This window comes from Sciurus vulgaris (genome assembly GCF_902686455.1).
Source record: "Sciurus vulgaris genome assembly, contig: HiC_scaffold_287_arrow_ctg1, whole genome shotgun sequence".
Lineage (NCBI taxonomy): Eukaryota > Metazoa > Chordata > Mammalia > Rodentia > Sciuridae > Sciurus > Sciurus vulgaris.
The window spans coordinates 149,456-171,235 of NW_027632765.1; the positions used below are offsets into that span (position 1 = coordinate 149,456).

General features: G+C 39.8%; 1 long non-coding RNA gene across 1 annotated transcript; it reads left to right on the forward strand.

Moving 5' to 3' along the window:
• Positions 1-8,620: 8,620 nt before the first annotated feature.
• Positions 8,621-12,892, forward strand: LOC306652561. The gene is made up of 3 exons (XR_013761456.1): positions 8,621-8,735; positions 9,211-9,335; positions 11,614-12,892. It is a non-coding gene; the product is annotated as an uncharacterized lncRNA (long non-coding RNA).
• The last annotated feature ends 8,888 nt before the right edge of the window (positions 12,893-21,780 follow it).

Consider the following 21,780-nt stretch of genomic DNA (forward strand, 5'->3'; position numbering starts at 1 on the left):
GGCCCATACTCCTAGATAACCCTGATGCTTATAGTGTAGCCTATTTTTTCTGCTCCAGGAAGCTGCAGGACATGGTCTTACCAGGTACACTGAGGATTCTGGGTAGTGTCCCATTTTTCCTGAGACCTTCACTCAGAAGTTCTAGGGAGCTGTAGACCAGATGCTCACCACACACCCCTGAGGATTCTGGGCAATTTAAGCCATCCTTACTTTTCAGCCTCACCCAGAGGATGCTGGGAACTTCAGGACTGATGCTCACCAGGAACCCAAAGCATTCTGGTTATTGCAAACCTCACCCAGGTGCTACTGGGAGCTGAAGGCCACATGATCACCACACACCCGTGAAGATTCTACATTGTGAAACTAAATCATCTTGGCAACCCTCAACAAGAGTTTTCTAGGAACTGCAGTTCACATTCTTACCTGGAAGATTTAGGATTTTGGGTATTACAGTTAATTCTTCCTTTGCAATCATAATCCATGGATTCTGGAATCTGCAGGGAACATACTAGCCATACACTCCCAAGGATTCTGTGTAGTGCAACCCATTCCTCCTGTGGGGTCCTCATGTAAAGGCTTCTGGGAGCTACAGGCCACATGCTCATAAGGTACCACTTAGGATTGTGGGCAGTGTAACCCATCCTTCCTCAGCAAGCCTCACTCAGAAGATCAAGGGAGCTGCAGGCCACATACCCCCCACAATCCCATATGTTTCTGGGTAATGCACCCTATGCTTTATCGGTAGCCCTCACCCAAATGCTCTTGGGACCAGAAATCCTCATGTTCCCAAGGCACCCTGAAGTTTCTGTATAGTGCAGACCATCCTTCCTTTGTAGGCCTCGCCTGTAGACTCCAAAGAGTTCTGCACATCATCATGATTTAAACAAGATTTAAATTCTTCTGACATTAATCAATAAAGTATCTTTAAATAGAAGAATTTATGATTAGCTAGAACATCAAAAATAACTTTACATGGATATAATAGTTATAACTATTTAAATGAAATTACATAACCAGCAAAATAGGTTTCTTAATAAAACACAGTTTAAAAATTGGTATTTATAATTTTATTGGAACTGTGCAAAGTTAACCTAAGGAAGTCAGCCAAGGGAGCAGACCTGGAATCCTCCCAATATGCCTTGGAGAGCTAGGCATGGAGTTGAGTGGATGATGTTGTCAATGAGATTTATGCAAATGAGATAGCCAGGGGTGTAAACTACTTTTGGGGAAAATGAGGATGATAAAGACACTGAGAAAATTGGTGTAACTAGGGAAATATTTAGGGCCAGGAGTGGCTCTATTTTTGAGTCTCTATATGTTTATGAATATTCATGTGTTTGTATTTTGAGGATTGAAGATATTGGAGCATATTCATTATTTGGATGACAATACCAACTTTATTTAGGACCACAGGAAACCAAAAGTTACTGTTGGTGGGGAAATTCTGCAATTCTTTATTTTTGAAGATACCTGCAGTTTTTAAGAACAGTGTTGAGAAATATAAATGTGAGACAAGCATGTTTTAAAATACATATTTCCTGAAGTTCATGGGGCCTTGGTACTACAGGAAGGGGACCACCCTTCCCTTGGCCTGCACTCTTGAAGCTCACAAAGAAGCAGCCTTTTCTCTTTGGTCCATTGTCTCAATACTAGCCCTGTCGAAGCCACAATCTTCTCTTGTGACCACTGTAGTCACATCCTCTCTGGTTCACCTGCTTTCCCTCTAGAGTGTCCTCCAGCTTCCACTTTTCTACTGAGAAGCCGGGAAAGGCAACCCCCATCAGGGCTTACCCCACTTGAAGCCATTCTATGACTTTCTATTGCAGTCAGAATAAAATGTGAAGTGCTGGCGAGAGTAACAGATGGGACCTAACTCCCCAGCATCTTTTCTATTGTCCTCATCTCACTTCAAAGTTCTCCTCAGAGATGCTTTCTGTGGCCATCTGGACTGAAATAGAACCCTGCCTAGTTCTTACCATCCCTGTCACCTTACCCTGTTTTGCTGTCTTCACAGCTTCAATGATCACATCTTGTGCCCCTGTGCTATCTCCCCAATGAAAATTAATTGTCAACCTAAAATGAAAGGTCCTATTTGCTAGTCATCTTAGTACCAAGAACTGTTCCCAGCACACTGTAAATGCTCAATAAATACTGCTAAGTTAATATTCTTTCACTTTTCAAAGCCTTCTCTAGCTAGTGTTCCATGTCCTCAGTCCTACGGTTTTACAAGAAATGCTCTCATTTAATAACCATGGATTGTGGGGCAGGGTGTCAACATAACTGTAGCAAATTTGAAATGGATAAAACTTAGTTTCTGGCAGGCATGCAAAATATGCAAACTTAAGGGGAGTTTTATTAGGCAAAGTGGAACATCCCTTTGCTAACTGGGCTGTTCACCTTGTCTCAAATGGACAAGTGCAACATTAGCTTTGCTTTTGAAAGAGGAACTAACTTAAGGGACACAATGATGCAGAGTGGAAGAATCCTTCAGGAAACCAGAAAGACATTCCCTTGAGAGTGAGATGTCCTTTATGTTTTTTTCTTTTTTGTATGTGGAATTGAACCCAGGATGCTTTACCACTGAGCCACATCCCCAGCCATTTTTTACATTTTATTTGGAGACAGCATCTCACTGAGTTGCTTAGCACCTTGCTAAGTTGTTGAGTCTGGCTTTGAATTCATCATCCTCCTGCCTCAGCTTCCCATGTCACTAGAGTTACAGGTACACACAACTGCATCCTCGAAGATGTCTTGTTTGATCCATAGTTGCACAGTAAATTGCAGCCTGTGACTCTTTCTTTATACTAGTGACAGTGAGTTTCAGAACATTGCTAATTGCAAGTACAATATTGGCAAGTTAATTTGATCACAGATCTTAGATCAAACCTTCCAATACACTTTATAGGTAATAAAGATCATATTTAGACTTCCATCTCTTTGACTTCTTATTGGTTCTCATATGACCTTGTACTTAGGAGAAGTAGGTGTTATTTTTTGACCCTCCACCATAAATCCCCAACAGATGTATGAGTCAGTTGGATACACAGGACTTTTAGATAGGTCCCTATTGATTGCTTTATTTTCAAATATGATTCTTCATCATTATGGCTACAGTCTGACAACATTAAGCCAGTCAAACAGCAAGACTTTTAAAAGAAATATCTAAAGTACATTTTGCAACACTGATATGTTTCATGTACTCATTTCTAAATACCCTAAATACACTTTTAGCTTGGAGGTGGAACCTCCCAGGTGGAGTGGGACCATGTTCACAGAACCTGGAAGCATACTTCTCCATTTCTGACTCAGCTACTGAAATCAATCTTGTTGACTCTTCTCAAGCCAAAGGAAGACTTCCTTTATCCATGTCAGTGCTGTGTCTGAAGCACCTGTTTGTATCCCAAAGGGAAGCAGGAAGCAGTTAAAATCATTCAGGCAGGCGTGGCCCAGTGGTAGAACATCTGTCTGTATGCATGAGACCCTGAGTTCCACTACAAGCACTGAAAAAAATATGCTCTTCCTTATAACCAGGAAAGATGATATTCTACTTTATTTCTTTTTCCCTGAATAAATTTTAGAAGAAGTTATCCCAAAAGATGTTTTATATTTTTATTAAAATTACATCTTAGAAAAGTTGATTGTTGCAGCAACAGTTTGATGTAACAATTGCTTCAAACACAAACTGAGAAGCTGTTAGAACATGATGTTAGACTGATGTTTTTCCTAATATTTAAAAATAAAATCTTTACATCTTGAGAAGAAATTTATAGTAGTTTTATGGCACTCCTAAGTTACCACCAAAGAAATGGTACATTTTCTAAAGAAAGAAGTAATATAAATGGATAATCCTAGCATATTTTTATAATTAAAAAGAGGGAGATTTTTTTACAGCAGATACTTCAAAAGATCACCTGCTTCATCATTAGTCTCTCCCATTACAGTCAGAAATAACTGACAGAATATAATAAGACAAAATGAAAAGCCTTCTGCTGCACTGACAAACTTATCTATCTAGTATTCTGTGATATGCTGGTAATGTTAAACTGACCCTCCAAAAAAGGAGGCAGGACCTTATTTATGGCATTCTTCAGTTTTTGTGTTGCAGATAAAATCAATATGGCTAATTTCAGGTGATCAATGCATTAAACAACAAGTTTGCAAAAACCTGAGGATTGAGTCATGAGCTTTCCCAAGCTGTGGCTAGATGGATCAAGCACACTACTGCACTTAGCTTTTACCTTCTTCTTTACTTCCTCATTTTGTCAGAGTGACATTTGTTGGAGTGACAATTTGTCCAGATTAAACAATTTAAAATGATATTTCTCAGTCATCCTTGCAAACAGTAAAGACCACAGAAGTGTTTTCACCCAAGAGTAGTAGGCAGATGTTGTAGTAGTGGTCAATGCTTGCCCCAGGTGGTGATGGTGAGTGGCATCTTCCTCCCAGGAGTTTCAGGCTATTCACTTCTTTTGGCCTTGTCCTTTCCTTTCTTCTCTCTGGAATGCAGATAGGATGACTGAAACTGCAGCAGGCATTTTATAATCAACATTGAGGTAGAAGATAAGAGGATTGAAGAGACCTTGGCCCTAAAACCTTTGCATTATCTCACCACCTCAGGAATTCTTATTTCTGACCTTCTTTTTATAAGAGATTAAATAAGTTCCTATTTTGGTTAATCAGTGTTATTTAGGTTCTGTGTGAATTGCAGCCAAAATCAGTCCTTCAATGTGGGAAATTTGACAATGGATGTATGTCTAGTTGAGAGAATTTGCTAACAGAAGTAAAACAATTGAAGTTTTTTTTTTTTTTTTTTTCTGGAAATCATGTCATCACTTTCAAAAACTGACTACTCCATTAATTATTCTGTTGGTATGAATTTACCTAAGATATTTGACTTGGAAATAGAAATTTTATTCTCAGCACAGCACCACAAACATTCAAAGAAAAGAATATCACTAACCTTTGTGACACATACAAGATGCCAGGTGTCACATCCAGTACTTTCTAGGCACCAGCATACTTGCTATGTGACCTTGGTGAAGTCGCATAACATGTTGGTGCTTCCATTTCTGCATCTTTAGAGAAAATAGTGTCTATCTCATGGTGTTTTCATTAGTGTATATTAATTACACAGAATAGTGGGTTTCATTGTGGCATATTTGTACTTGTATATAACATACTTTGATTATATTAATTCCCTCCCAATGATTCTCCCTTAGTCTCCTCTCCCCTTCCCTAGGCCCTCCAAGTTTTCTAATCCCTCATTGGATTGTTTGGAGGATAAAGAGGTTAATAACATATGCATAAGGCTCAAAACAATTCTCACAAATTGCAAACCCAAGTATTAGATAATATCATCACCTCCTCTATCATCATCATCCCATAGAAGACCTAATTCAATAAGCACTGCTATCATCTAACAATGAGGATGATGGTGTATACCTTGTTGGAAGGTTCTGAGACTATAAGCAGAAGATGCCTCTCAAGTGTTAGCATTGTTACAACTATATAATGCCAATTTATACCTTTTCTCTCATTAGGATCCAATCAAGGATCATATACTGCATTTAGTTATATCTTCCTTTTTTCCTTTAACAGCTTTGTTGAGATAAAATTCACATGCCATATGATCCACTCATTTAAGGCATAAAATGCAATGACTATACACACAAAGTTGTGCAATCACTACTGGAAACTGATTTTAGAATAAAACCTTTGGCTATCATCCCCAGGTTGCTCAATTCCAAATTACTTTCTATTTCAGTAGTTTAGTCTCCTCTAGATATTAGAAATAAATGAAGCAAACAAAATGTGGTCTTTAATATTTACTTTCTTTCACTTGCAATAATTTAAAGGGTCATCCAAGTAACATATGTCAGTACTCTGCTCCTTTTTATGACTAAATAATGTTCCCTTGACTAGATAGATCTCATTTTATTTACCAATGGAGAGTTCTGGACAGGAGAATGACCTGATCTCAGTGGCATTCTACAAGGCTAACTGCAGCTCTTGCTCCAAGAAGCAGAAAATGAGCAACTTTGATAAATGCTGCTTTTAGGAAAAATAAGATGAGATCCAAGAATTGACCTGTAAGTGCTCAAATAGTTTAACAAATAAGGGATTTGAAATTTACTTAGCAGACATAGTCTGATATATAACTTATAAATGACATTTTATGGGTTTTATATGATTTGTTGCATTTACATTGAATAATTAAATATGAAATATATATAATTGGTTAATGAGCAATAATTTTAAATGGGATGCTTGATGCATACAGGTACAGGGATAATTGCAGGAACATTAATTTACCATAGTTTTTGTTGTTAATGTTGCTGTAAATGATTCTTTTGGTTCATATAAAATTGACTCCACAGAATAATCCTTCTGTAAACACAACTAAATATTTATGGTAATTATTCAAGATTCCATTCTAGCTTTCAGAAACTGGCCATAAAAAAAGTTGATTCTTAGACAAACATCTTTTCAGTGTCTATGTAATTCAGGTAGACAGAAGTTTATTTATGTTCTGAAGGCATTTGTGACATCTAAAAGGTTGTAAAAATTGGACCAAACAACTAGAGTATGAACTGCTATCTCTTTGTGGCTTCTGTCATTATTTGAAGCAGCAGGGCCCTACTCAAACCATTGAATCCTGAGTTGAAAATGTGTTGAGAACAGGGTGATATCTGTGCAGCTAACTGTCTTAAGCACCAGGATGCAGGCAGTTGCAACTGCACCCTCAAGAGCCAATAAAGCGCAAACAGGACTGCTGGGCCCCCATGCTTATCGAGGTTGTTAAGAGACATTTGTCTGAGGAATGTGCAGCTGCCTAGAAACCTTATCTATCAAGGACAGGGGGGCCTAACTCCAACTCATCTCCTGCATAGTTCACCCCTTCCCTCCTCCCTTCCTCCTCTAGGACCATTCAGTTCTGGTGGGACTCAATGAGAATCAAATAGATTGGCAGGACCCAAGCAGAGGAGGACTAATGTTTAGCTGTTCAAATGTTAACCAATTAAAAAGAACACTGTAAAACTGTTTGCCTTTCATTATAAAAGCCTGCTGAACAAAGGCTCAGGGCCTCTTAGCAACACTGGTTACCGAGTGCTCAGAGGACCAGGCTTGGGCTTGCTAATAAATGATTCTTTGTTGCTTGCATTGATGTGGTCTCTGGTGGTCTTTGTGGGGTCTTGAGCCGCTGGGCACAACAAATGCATCTATGAACTCGGGGTTTGCTATAGTTAATAGGCTATCCAATTCTGGACACAAGCAACTTTTGGGGCTGCAAATTTTTGTGGAGAGAATGAGGGGAAATGAAAACTAGACATAAAAGGGGAGAGAGAAAATGTGACCTGCATTCTAAGGAAGATCAGTGCTCAAGGTGGATGTGATGTGTTAATGACCATGTCATAAATAAACACACAGCACAGCGAGCCTGATTTGCACAAACTGCATCAAACCTACTCCACTCGGACTAGAGTCGTGGCTGGGAAAGCCAGAAAGCCAGAGTGCTTTTGCTACCCCTTGGAAGGAGCTGATCATGAGCATGGGCCTGGGAACTGGGGGAGTTGGCTCCTGCTGCTCCCCTGCGCTGTCCGCTGGGCGCGGAATTTGGAGAGGATCCCTGGTCCAGCGACCTGCAGCACGCACAAGTGCGCAAGTGAAGGAGCAGTGGGCAGCTCCTATTCCCAGACGCCTGGCAACCAGATCAATCCAGGCTCTGGACCCCGGCCTGAGGAAGGAGAGACTCAGCGGCTGATCCTGAGTCCAGGCGAGGGGAGGGACCCCGCTTGCCCGATCACTCCAGCGTCTGTCCTGACGGGGCGCCTCCAAGCCGGTAAAAGTGAAAGGACCCGAACCCTGCTTTCCCCTGCGAGCGTCCCAGCAGTCTGCTCCGCTGTCTAGGCCTCCCAGCGCCAGGTCTCCCCTAGGACGGTCGTGGGCTGCGCGGGAGGGGCGCTCCCCTATGAAGACGCCTCCAGGCTGCTCCAGGTACAGACCTGCCAGCTCGCCTCCCCTCCTGCCCCGCCGCCAGCTCCCTGCGCCACTATGTCGGTTTGCAACCCCCTCCCGGTCCATGTCTCTCTTTCCCTTTCTGCAGCGCGACCTAGGCCCGCGCTGTCTATGGCCTGTGGTGTCCCGCGCTGGTCCGTGGACCCTCGCGCGGGGGTGGGAGGACCTCCGCAGGCACTGCCCTTTCCGCCCAGGCCAAGCGGTGTGCCCAGGAGGGGAAAGCCTGGTGCCCTGGTCCTGGGTGTCCTGCGCGGGTTCCCTTCCGTGCCCACCGGCCTCTTTGGGGTCCATGTCCTGGAAAGCACGCACTGAAATTCTCGATTTATCCAAAGGGTTGGCGGCGGCGTGCAATACGCCCCTCTTCCACCGACAACCCCCAGTATCTCCTAGTCCTCTCATCCCTTCCCATTACCAGATTCCTTGGTCTCACTGCACCTGTGTCCATGAGCTCCTTTACTCTTCGTCCTTCTTAGTGTTTCTCGGGTTGTTTCTGGAAGAAGGCGGGGCGGTGGGTGTGAGAGTCCTATGGGGACATGCTTTTCTGGTTGCTGAATGCCTGTGCAGGCTTAAAGGGAGCACATTTCTTTGATGTTCTTCAGGGAAGCAGCAGGAACCGATGCCCGCCAGATCTCAAAACTACTGCCACACGCGATTTTGAAAAATACTCCCTGGAGATAACCAGCGAGATGCCATCTCTGGAGAAAGCATCTTTTTCGTGAGTACTGACAGCCTGCCCTTTCTCTTTCCTTGGTTCCCCCCAAAGTATGGAATGATAGAAAAGGTGCATAATTTCTGTTCTGTCTTCCTGTTGCAGAAGCTCTCAGTGGCCGAATCACAGAATGCCCTTTTTTCTGAAAGAACATCTTTTGCTCAAATTGCATAGGTTGGATAAGGTACTCACACCTCAGGAACATCAGGAGAAAACTTCCTGGCCCAGGTTGATTTAACCTGTTGTTTATTACTGCAACCCAACGTTGTATTGGTGGCAGATGAGCTGTATTGGAACGAGTGTTTTTTAAAAAGAATCAAGGCAAATCCTGTGTTCACTGCCCAGCATTTTCAATGAGTGTAAATGTTTTTGCATTAGCGTTGCTCTGATGTAGGTGCCAGGCTTAAATATGATGTACTGATCAAAGAGTTTGTCCTCCACTCTCCCTCATTACCATTTGCAGTTATTTGGTATGTCTGTGCAAGTGTACCATTCAGTATAATAGTGCAATTCTTGGGAAACTGTAACTAGGATCTTGAAAGGTGATTTTCTGGAGATGGTGATGCCAAAGTATCCAGAGGGCCTAGACAGGATCAGATTTCTTCTGAGGGTAGGGATTTGTCCTTGATTCAGTTTTGACCCCTATTACCATAGGTATGTAACCAAATGCATTTTTCTTTCCTTGCAGAGCTGATGATCTTTGTGTTTTAGAGAAATGACAGTTTTTAGGCAATTAACAAGGTTAACCTCTTAGACCTCTTGAGACTTAAGTAATTTTTTTTCCTGCGAAGTTCATTAAAGAATTAGAGGAAGTAAGTCTCATTTTTCAAGCAATATTTACTACATTTTTAGTTAAAAATAAAAATTCAGTTTCTAATTTTTATTTTTAGCAATTCTGGGTTCAAGATAAAATTTAATAACTTGGTAGACTGGAAAAAAGCTGCAGTAGCCTACATAATTAAGTCCAAGTTGTATGTGTATAAAAGATCTCATTTTTGTAGTCTTACAAGGCTAATGGAGGCACCCTGAAGTATTATAAATAATGTAATTTGCTTGAGATCTTAACTGATTTACAGCACTGAAGTGGTACAGAGTGATACATCAGGTTGACATGGGGTCAGCCTGTGAAGCTGTATGATGTCAGCTTATTAGTTCAGTTATCATAATTAAACCACATTACAGGGGCAGCTAAGCAGGAGTCTGGCATTATACTTCAGACATGGGTGGTCCATTTATTTTGTTCATAATGGAAAGGCCAAGATAGCCAAGAACACTAGTGTTTCTAAAGGAGGGAAAGACTTACAGAACTATGAATTTCTGAGGTAAAAATTGAAGACAAATGCAGATATGTTCAGTGTGCATTGATCAAGTAGCTTTCCACTTGGTGGTATAGAAACAAGTGCTTTGGTGCTGGCCCTTTGCAGATCTGGTCTGTGTATTGGATCATGTTTTACATGAGCTTGAATTTAACTTGGCTTTAGGGTCCTTTTACAGTATCAAAGGACCACATATTCGTTATCCCTGATCCTTCCATTAGCACTGAGCTTGCACTGTATTGATGCATGAGTTGACATGTTATTTCTCTAACTCATCAGTGACCAGATCTCTGTTAAACACAAAGATATTTGCATTGAACACATGAGCAATTTTGAAAAAGAATATCCTTGCTTTTGCTCAAATTACTTAGGTTTCTTTTTTAGTTTATGGATCATCTGTGGCCATGTAGTCTAGTAAAGTAGCCCCATAGTCACATATGGTTATTTGTTTAAATGAATTATAATTAAATTTAAATTTTTTCTCAGCACTGCCAATATTTTAAGTGCTAAATAGCCACACATGATATGTGGCTTCCATATTGAGCAGTGTGTATATAGGATAGTTCCATCATCATAGAAAGGTCTAGATAGTGCTTCCTGAGAACCTTCCCTTCTCTTCTCACTTGTCTCCTATAGCTACTAGTGAATTGGGGAGGTTGAAGGAGACAGACATATATTGGTTATTTTAAGTGCTCTAGTTAACACATAGTTTGGAAGTGACAGTTGAAGCTATTGGATAAAATGAGATTGACTTTCCTGTAGATCTTATTTGTCATTAATGTCATGGATTCTAATTGGATTTACAGCATGGGATAAGAGAAATAATGGTACTTTGTTTACAGAATTTTTACCAAGTGCCATGCCAGGCATTATTTTTAATAGTTTTTAGCCTCAAAACTTCTCCTAAGGACTATTGTCACATTTTACAGATAAACTGAGGACAGAGTGGTATGTTGTCTTCCCTCAGGCTCATAAATAGTGAGTGATTATGATTTATTATCTTAGCTGGGATCCAGACAAGGCAGCCTGACTCCAGACCCACATCCTTAGCTGAGCTTTTGGTTTGCATCTAGAGCACCCAGTTAGGCATTGTATGGCAGTGCTTTACTGTGCCAGTGTAGACAGTGTACAAAAGACAGTGTAAAAAGTCTTACTTTTTAGGCCTCTAGACTTATTTTCCCTCTTGTTCTTTTTTGGGGCTGTCTTCTATTTGTCCCCTTGTAAATGTATAAAAGGGAAAAGTAATTTTAATATTTATCTAAGGAACACATAATTTGAAGAAAATCTGACATAGAAGTAATGCATTTCAAAGGCCAGTTAGTTTTTCCTTTCACCTTGTCTCTATAATTCCTGCCACTTTTCTTGAGTTTTATTGTATAATCACAAGGTAATGGGTACTTATGAAGAAAGTTCTAGTAGTTCAGTTTATCTCATTGACATTACCCTGTTTTTCCTGAGTGGTTAAACATGCATTGTGAGGTAAGACTAGTTCATTGCAAATTCCTTGGGGATTTTTTTGGTAAATGTTTGAGTATTCTTTTGTTTAATGTCTTACCTTTCACTTGTTCTCAGCTTTTTGAATGGAGTGGTGGACCATTTAAGAATCTGATAAAATCAAGAGTCCTGTATCTTCTCTTCCATCCTCCCATCCAAAAATGTCCATGTCCTGGTGAGTTTGTGTATATACTTATGCAACCCCAGGGCATGATCCTTCAGGTGAAGTACATCCTTGGGACTGTCTTGCCAGGTGCTTTCATAAAAAATGACTCATGACTGCCTATTTAGAAATGTTTAATGTTTAACATTGCTCTAAAGACTTTCTAATCCAGATGGCTCATGTTGAGATGATCAGTGTGAGGCTGAGAGAAGATGATCTGCTGGTCTAAAGTTACCCCCATAGTGTTTGCAAGCAGAGAAGCCAACCCTGGATCCTCCTAGTGTTGTTAAGCATTCTTTATTTTTATTATAATTATTATAATTATTATTATTTACATGATAGTAGAGTATATTTTGAAATATTATATATACATAGAATAACTTGTTCCAATTAGGATTCCATGATTGCAGTTGTGCATGATTTTGGTTTGCATCTAATGCACCCAGGCAGGCATTGTGTGGTTACCTTGGTGGTGTATTTATATATGAGGACAGGGTGTTCCTCTTGTTTGTTTTTCCCTTCCACACTCCCTACATTTCTGAGGCTTTGGACTGAGCATGTCCAGTAGAGCTTGGGCCAAGAGAGGGGAGATGAGTTTTTATTTGGCATCATACTGACAGTTTATATCTTTTGTTTGAGCTAAATAGAAATCAAGTCTGACAGAGAGATACTTGTGTCTCCATGTTGAAATTGATATTTTTCTTTCATTCTAGAAATGGAGAAGAAAAACCCTATGTCTAATTTAATCAATGGGACCTTATTAGAAAATGAGAGTTCCAAGATTGTACAAAATTCAGATTAAACTAGACAGTTCTGACATAGGGATACATGAAACTCCTGCAGACTCCCCAAAGCAGATCACATTCTTCACCAAAAGCTGAAGTTTGGGTCTTTAGAGAAGGGCTAGGGGTCACTAGGGAGAGAGTTGGAAATGTGTGAGAAGAAAAAGGATAATTTAATTGTAAAATGGTAGAGAACATTGGTATGAAGTCATAAAGCAACTGTGAGGTAGAAGTGCTCTGGTACTTCTCTATATATAGCTTTAATTGTTGGTATGATGATGGCAGGGTATTCTTTGGAAACAGGGACATTGCCTCTGGGCCTCAAACTGAAAGCTCTTGACTCTGCATCTGCCTTTTCTGCTGTTATCTGGTAGACAAATACTCAGTCTGATGAGGTGATCTCTTATTTGATTTGAGGGAAAAATACCTAAAGTATGTGTGTATATATATATATTTATTAATATATATATTTTATTTATATATATATATATATTTTTTTTTTTTTTGCATTACTGGGGATTGAACTCAGGGCTTTGCACTCTACCAACTGAGCTATCTCCCCAGCCCCTCTAAAGTATTTTTAACACTTAAAACTTATAGCATTCTTTAAAAAGAAAAGAATGATAGCGCTAAATAGCATGTACTACTTACCATCTAAGTTAAATTCTTCATTGATGTATGCATTAAGGTAATGTCAGTTTTATAGCAGTTAGTTTTATAGGCAAAAAAGTAACATTTACTTCTGTTGCTGGCTGACTTGCAGAAATAAGCAGGCTCTAGAATATTCGATTGCATAAGGGACTTATATCTTTTGGATAGAAAAAACAAAAGCTTTCATAAATGGTACCTCAGAAGTCACTGGACGTGCAGTATTGGAATAACTGAGCATCTCTGCCAGTTTTGTCATCAACTAACAACTTTAGAGAAGACTCTCTTGAAAATAAAGCTTCCTACCCTCTTAAGGTCTGAGGAATCTACCTGGTGTGATTCTCCCAAATCTCTTCTGCTTGGTTCTTGGTGTTTGGAAAAGGAGCTATATCCTTTTACAAGAACCCAGTTCTGTGGTATAGTGGATTGGTTTCTTAACTCTTTTTTGGATAAGAGAACTGGATTTAAAGAAAGAGCACATATACATACAAGAATAACTTATGCATATGTGTGTTTTTGAGCTCAAGATGTAAATATTGTCATATTTGAGAAGTGGGATATAAGAGTCTGCCTATTGATTTGAATATATATTTTATTTATGTATGTTTATATATATTTATATATTTATAAATATAAATGTATTTATTATATATTTTGAAAATATATTTTATACAAAAATTTTAAAGCTATATTTATAATTTCTCCTAATTTTAGGGCTAGTCTAATATTGATATTTTTTCCTACAATCTCAGATTGTTAGAGTATATTTACTCATACTGTTCCTTCATTTTCCTGTCCTGATCTATCTTTTGTGGTTTCTTTGTGGTACACTTATGTAAAGTGGAGGTATTTCAGACCTTGTATAGCTTTTTCCTTTCAATTCCAAACACCATAAAACAAAGAACTAACTATCTTTGAACTATTATATTTGGGCATTAAATTATTCATTTAGCTAAATGCAAGTTCATTTTTTTAGAGCAAAGGAAAACATCATTTTTAATGAAGGAGGAATATTAAATACACCCATATTTGGTAATTTTGGTGTGGTATTGTAATAAGTACATGTTCTTAATTAATTCAATGAATATTTGTTAGTTCTAAGAGGCACAATAATTTAAGACACAATAATGAAAACTTAAATGCAACAACATTGTAAGAGTTATAACAAATTAATGTAGGAATGAGCTGTGCTGCAGCTCATGAGAAGATCACTGTGGTATGGAAGAACACATGGTTTTGCACAGGTAGGATGGAGACACTGCTGGGTACAGAGTGCTTGGAAGATCAGCACAGGTGCTGAATAGGCTGGAGCAGCACTCTCCGGTAGAAGCAGATGTTCTGTGTCTGTGCTAATAAAATATCTATGGCTACAGGAGGCTACCAAGCACTTAGAAAGTGGCCAGGACAACTGGGAGCTGCATTTTTTTGTCCTACCTTACTTCTGTTTCAGTAACCATGATGGCTGTCATGAAGCAGCCCAGGTATGGTGACTGGTGAACATCTCCACCTGACCTCTCTGGTGTTCCCAGTGGAACCCAGCAGGGTGAGGCAGAGGAGATGTTCAGAATGGATGGATTGGTATGACAGTTTGAAGCCTTGATGTGTTAAAATAGGAAGCACTGGGAAGTCACTGAAAGTGTTGGGGTTGCAGTTGGGATTGAAGCAGGTAGAACTTAGATACCAGGAGATTTATAAGAAATCTACTGAATTATCTGTGTGGTATTAAATTTCTGGTGAAAGTAGAAGTGAAAAAATGAAAGTTTTGCAGGCAAAATGGCAGAGACTGGTGATTGGCTGTACAGTAACAAAAGAAGTCAGAGGTGGATCTTAAATTTCCAACCTTAGCAGGGGAGAAATGGTTGTGGAAGGAGAAAGCCTTGTATGAATGATAAGTTGGGGTTGACTAGAAATGTTGAATTTAAGGTGGGGAGACTGAGAGTTCTTCAGGTACATTGCAGGGGCATACCTGAAGTTCAGGGAAGAGTTCTGAGCTTTGTGTGGGTTCCCTTGGCAGCTGCCTGTTTCTTATTCTGAGGGACCCATGAATAAACATCCAGTGCTTTGACTGCATTGGAGCCCACAGGAGTTAGTAGAAGGAAGAGGCCTGTGTGAAATATACAAAAAGGAGGAACTGGAAGAAAGGTAGAGAGTCAGAGGAGAGCTGAAACCAGGAAGCTGTGGGAAGAAACACCAGAGTAGATCTAGAGAGGGAAGTTTGAGATTCAGGGTGAAGGAATGAAGGTCAGATGACCAAATGAATGCATTGACAAGTCTTCAAAAGCAACAGAATGGAAGTCGAGGTTAGAGGAATGCACACTGCAGGGCTCATGCCAGCTACCACTCTCCCAGGAGGCAAGTAAGTTCCTGTGTCAGGGTGGACAAGTGAGGGAATCAGCAAATGGCAGGGGAGTTTAAGAATCTGGAGAAGTTTTGTCAGAACTGTTGTTGATAGTATTTCAGAGAGTTGAGAGAAGATTCAAGTTCTAAATAGTGGATGAAAAGCCTGGGGTGAGCAGAGGTAATCACTGCCTTCTAGTGTCACTCTGGCATGGTGGACCTGGGGATAGCAAACAGGTTCAGAGGTGGGACCCTACAGTCAGGTTGCCAGGGCTTAAATCCAGACCCAGCACTTGCATTTGCAAAGCTTCAATGTCAGTCTCAGAATTGCTACAGAGATGAAATTATTCTTCCATATTTTATCTAATTTGAGGTGGTGCTAATTATGAGACATTGTTTCTTGTACCACTGAGAGGAAAAACTGTCAGTAAACACAAATGTACCACAAATTTTGTCATTGCTGCCCTGGTAACATTCTTGGTTTTTACACATTCTAGGAAAGTGGGAAGGTGTCATGAAGGAAAATGACAAAACAGAAACAAAAAGACAATGGATTAGTACCATGCATCCATCATGGGGCCATGGTTGTAGAGGAGAAGACAGTGCAATACTAATCTCTACTTTAAAGAATTAATCTAACTGGTAAGAAGAGATGACAGCAATATAAAAAAGTTAAATGACAAGCCTTTTTTACTTGGTCTTAGATCACTTGGTCTTAGATTGAAGGTATTTCACTTCTAAGTGGGATAGGGCTCCCGATCAAGGGACTGGGAAAGAAGCTTGATGTAATTGGTAGAACTTTCTCTTCCTGCCTGCTTTTCTTACTTAGTTCATTGTCAGCAAGTGTTTTAGTGTATGTTTATACTTGTATTCATAGCATATCGCGTATACAGCTTGATAAAGTTGGGATACAGAATGTAAATGTAGGATCTTGTAACTCTGAGTAACAGTACAAACCTGCTTGTCTAGTCTGGCTTCTGTTGGGACACCTAGATTCCAGCTATTGCACTAACTATGGACCGAGTCCCCTGAGGGTATGGGCAGAGTCTTCTGATCCTGGTGTTGGTACCATGTGGAGCACAGTGCTCCCCACATCTGCATGTCAGAGTCTCATGAACAGTCTGCCAACCCAAGGGGACCCTCTTCCAGGGTTATATTGGGAAGCTTTTAAAAAGTCCCCCTGGAACTACACTACACCAGTTGCTCACGGCTTGCATGTTTCCATTTTGATGATTTTAAAAACATGCCCAGAAATGTGCTCTGGTGCCTGTGAGTGCTGTGGGTATGAGCCATTCAGGTCTTCTCTCACAGGAGCACTTGAGAGACAGAGGAGCCTATCCTAGGTGCTCAGGCATGCGATTTAAGAGCCAAGCTGATTTTTGTTCCCTCTTTTTCCTTTGAGAAGAGAGAACAGCTCTGTCTTTGACATGTCCCCCTTTTCCCTGGAAGCAGCCAGCACTTCTTTGATTCTGAGTCTAGAATTGCAGCTACACAAAGCTGCTGAGGTTACAGAGAAAGGAGAGGAAGAGTGTGGAATAGAGTTGTTTGCCCAGCAGAGCCCAGGAAAGGTTCTGACTGTCATACTGGGGAAGTGGGTAGGGGGAGGGACCTCACTGTTGGCATCTGGTAAGGTAGGGGCCTGTGAGGCTAGTTGGTCTCCTCATGATGCTGAAGCCAACAGAGCTGTGGTGGAGGGTAGAGAAGGGGTCAGGAGGCAGGTGGCTAGCTGACCATGTGGCTGCTGTAGCTTACATGTACACTTTCTCTCCCTGCGCTCATTACCCCTCAACCCCAGTCCTCCAGAGTCCTGGGAGCACTGCAATGTACAGCTGTACACCAGGCATCACAGTGGATACTGTAGTGTTTTACACTACAAATGGGTATTTGATAAATATTATTCAATGTGAATATTGAGCCACTAATTTTTTGTATTATTTTATTTTCCATAAAATAATCCATGAGAATGTAAAGAAACTGAATTCTTAAAAAGAGTTTAATTTCAACATTTCACAGTCTCATCATAAAGAAAGGATATTAAAAGTTCAACACAGGCATGAGCTATGGATGTGAAGCCGAGGTCTAATTTCCTCTTGTGAAATTATAACTTAAGTTTATTCTAAGCTCTTTAGATGAAAATGAATTTAATTTTTCATTTCTGCCCTGGTAACATTCTTGGTTTTTACATATTCTAGAAAAGTGGGAAGGTGTCATGAAGGAAAATGACAAAACAGAAACAAAAACACAAAAATGAGTTGGGAAGGGAAGCATAGAGGGATGAAAACAAAACTAGAAGTGAATCTTTGCTTGTGGGTCCTTCAGCTTTATAATCAAGAAAGGAGGAGGTTTCTAGGAGGTAGGGGTGGGGTAGGGCCTAGGCACAATTCTTAGCTTATCTGACCGTCACTTTTGTCATCTCTAAAGTATTGCTCACAGTAGTCTCATCAGGATGGAGAGAGGTGGCACAGGTCAAGTGCCTGCATGGTGGTGATGGTGGGGAGGATGTGGGGATTTTCATTCTTTTTGAAGACTTCAGCTGCGTTCAAGATTGATGGGCACTGGCACTGGCCCTGGTGATGTTCTCCATAGATTGTCACAACACTCTTTCCCTTTGAAATTAGTGACAAGAGTGACAAAAGTGTCTTCTCAAGCCAGAATGTTTCAGATACTCTCTAAAAAGGCCTGTTTCTTGCTGATACTGTAAATTCCAAGAGGAGGATAGAGAGAATCACATGTTAAAGGTTTTCATAATATGAGAAAATTGCGAGGGTTAGCTGTCATCCACTTACATATTTTCCACAAGTTTTGAATCTCCAACAGGAAGTTCTGTCAAATTTACTATCTGCTGTCTACATAGTAGCTTTATTGTCATTCTAAGATAAATAGAAGTAGTTAAAAGATTTTTTTGGTTAAATCATAATGCATTCCAAAGCAGCAATTGATTTTTGCTGAGGCTGCTTGGGAATATCCATTCCATTTTTCATATCCCATAGTGTGACTAGTTGATAGTTAATTGAACTCATTTAGATTTCCATTGCAAGGTGAGTAACATGAAGCTAGGGATGCATGGGATGCAATGGTAGTAAAGGCAACAGCACAGGCTGTTGGCCATCATGCCTGAACATGTGTTCCTCCATAGATGAACAGCCCAAACATACTGCTGTGATCTTACCACAGGGCACCCTACTAGATGTTTCCCCATGCATCTCATGCACACATTTTGGTGAGCATGGTGGTGGTAGGAACAGTATCATTCTCCTCTTCATTCTGTACATCTTTATGTTGGTAGTAAACATTTAGATAATATTTTCAGTTATAGTTGGTGTCTTAGATGTCGAACCCATACAAGAGGAGAACTTGAATTCTCAGGTCTTTGAAGTGCAGTGCATGGTTGTTTCAATTCTGATTGGTAAGTCTGTCACTGTAGGGAAGTTATGGGATAGAAGTGGACTGAACTTGACATCGAAGGCACCAAAGGCCTAGATTTATGGTACAGGTCCACCTGGTTCTGTGGACAGTGCTTACCTATATCTGAAGGGTTAGTTTTCTAAAAGCAGGGGAGAACTTTCTTCTTTTAGCTCTTAGCTTGAGAGAGCTCTTACTACTCAGGAAGAGGGCTGCTTTGGAGGTGGTCAAGTGAACAATTGTTAGTCCACTCCAATTTTTGGCAGGTTGAAAACCAGGTGTCATTGATTGTCACATAGAGTGACATCTGGCTGATCTTAATGTCCCCTCCCCCAGTGGTTATATAAATGTTGATTTCTAGACATTTTATTGTTCCAAGTGCTGCTTTGTATATTAGAAAAGAATCATGATCAAATTACTCTTGGAGATATTTGAATAAAACAGAATGTTTTTTCTTAGAAATTTGTGCATTAAGAATTTCAACGTACATTTGAATGTTTAGCAGAAAGGGGACCTGGATGGGAAGGAAACTTTTTTCTCTTTTGTTAAATGAAGTGTTTGGTCATGTAGCTAAACTGCTTAATGAAAGACTACACTCCCATCCATTATCCTGTGCACCCACAATTGGGTTATATATTCCACTGCTAGGTACAGGATGCAGTCCTGTGAGAATCCCCATTCTAGTCTAGTCTTCTGTTAGTCTGTGGTTTCTGTGAGTGTCAGGAATTTTAGGATGTCTCTGGAAAAAACCTTGGGAATTAAAATCTGTTTTGATGATTCTGCTTTTGTTAGAATTACACAGCTGACTTCAGTACTTAAGTGAAATCAAGCAGTAATGGAAGTTGCATTACAGGTCCCTTGGTATGTTCCCCTTTGACCCTTCTTGATGTTTTAATTTAAGTATCTTAGGAGGCAGGAATTAACTTCATCAGTTCTTGAACCCTGTCTAAAATTGGATGCTAGGCTAGATTACATAGACCTTTCCTCAGTGCTAATTAATATCACCACTGATCACTTTATGTGACTTACCTCCTACCTCTGAGGTGTTTTAAATCTCTGTGGTATCTAGCAAGCATACAGCAGAATGGTTTTATGTTGTAAAAACACTTGACTACAAAATTCAATAGTTGGCTCATTAGTACTGTGAAGACCCCTTGTTCATCTGCTGCAGGACCTCAGGTCTTGCTTTTTCGGTCTATCTGTTTAAGAAGGTAGCACCCTGGCATAAGTCTGGACATATGTGTTCAATTGGTTTATTGAGTTATTATGAAGTTGTCTTTTTTCTTGAATAACTTATCCAGCTGTTAAACAGTTTCAAAGCAAATTAATCGATAACATGTTTTTGTTTCTCAATTCTTTTGATTTTTATGCCATGATATTTTACCATTACTTAAATCAGAGTAGTGAACCAAAGGACAAGTGAGGGGAAAGATGAGCCCCTTGCTTCAGTGACTGTAGGCCACTTATCTTTGGTCAGTTTCCTTTTTTATAAGGTAGGAGTCTGGTTTTTGTTCCCTAGTCATATTTTGAATCCATGTTTTTTCTTACTGAATAATTGTGTCCTCAGTATTTAATGGATTCATTCATACTGTCTAGTTGCCTGGTTTCCATACCAGTGCAAGAATCATAAAATAGCATCTCGCTGAAGCTGATAGAGTGTTGGCCATTTTTTGCCTTCCTCTCCCCTCATCTTTATCTTAAAGCTTCATTCCCATCTGTGGGTGGTTGGATCCAGGATCCCCAAGGATACCAAAATATGCATGCCTGAGTCCCTTATATAAAATGGCCTAGAATTTGCACATAACCCGTGCACCTCATTCTCTATGTTTAAATCATCTCTGTGATACCTCATTCAATGTAAGTACTGTCCAAATAGTTTTATTGTTTAGGAAACATATAAGTTGAATACATGTGCAGTTTTTTTTTTTTTTTTTCTTTTCTGTCTACCGTTGGTTGAATCCACAAGTACAGAACCCATGGGCATTGGGGGCCAACTGTACCTTCAGACACAAGCTAGAATAATTGTCCTTTAGAATTTCCTTTGGGAAGCTGGGATCTGTAACATGTGCAGTGGTGGAGAGTGTATCATTGTCACTCACACAATTGGATAATTACATGCTTCTTTATTTGATGAGGCCATGGTGGAGAGAATGCCATGGCTCATTAGGTGTTCTTTAAATGTGAGGCTGGTTACACAGCTCTTAGAAGTATTTAAAAATTCCTTGATTTTTTTCTTTTTAAAAATAAGGAATACCATATCTAAGGAAGAGTATTATAAGGACATCTTCTAGGTATTACAATGATGTAGTCTAGACCTATTAGAAATCATCCTCTTGGGGGCGACTTCATAGGAAAGGCTTCTGAATTAGAACCCAGCCTTAAGCTTCATCGTTATTACTTCCAGAATTGGAGCACAGAGGAAATCAACCTGACTTCTGAGTACAGTGTATATATGACTTTAGCTCATGAATTCCTTTGTGTGTGTGTCTTATAATTATCAAATGTTGGCATAGAAGGACTTAAAAAAAGAAACATGATTTTTCACTAAAAAACTTGGAAAAGTTTAGAAAAATAGAGAGAATTGACCTCCCAGACTCAGCTACTGTTATTTTATTATATTTACATAGTTGTTCATGTCATATATGCCATTTTATATTTTGCTTATAGTTTTTTCCAAGTTATTTATTTTAATTTTTTGGTACTGGCAATTGAAATCCATGGGTGCTTTACCACTGAGCTATACCCCTAGTCCCTTTATTTTTGTTAATTTTGAGCGGGAGGAGAAGGACTCATTTGATTGCTGAGGCTGGCTTCAAACTTGTGATTCTTCTGCCTCAGCCTCCTGTGTTGTGAGGATTATAGGTGTGCACTCCCAAGCTTGGCTACAAAGGACATTTTTTGTTTGTGTATGTA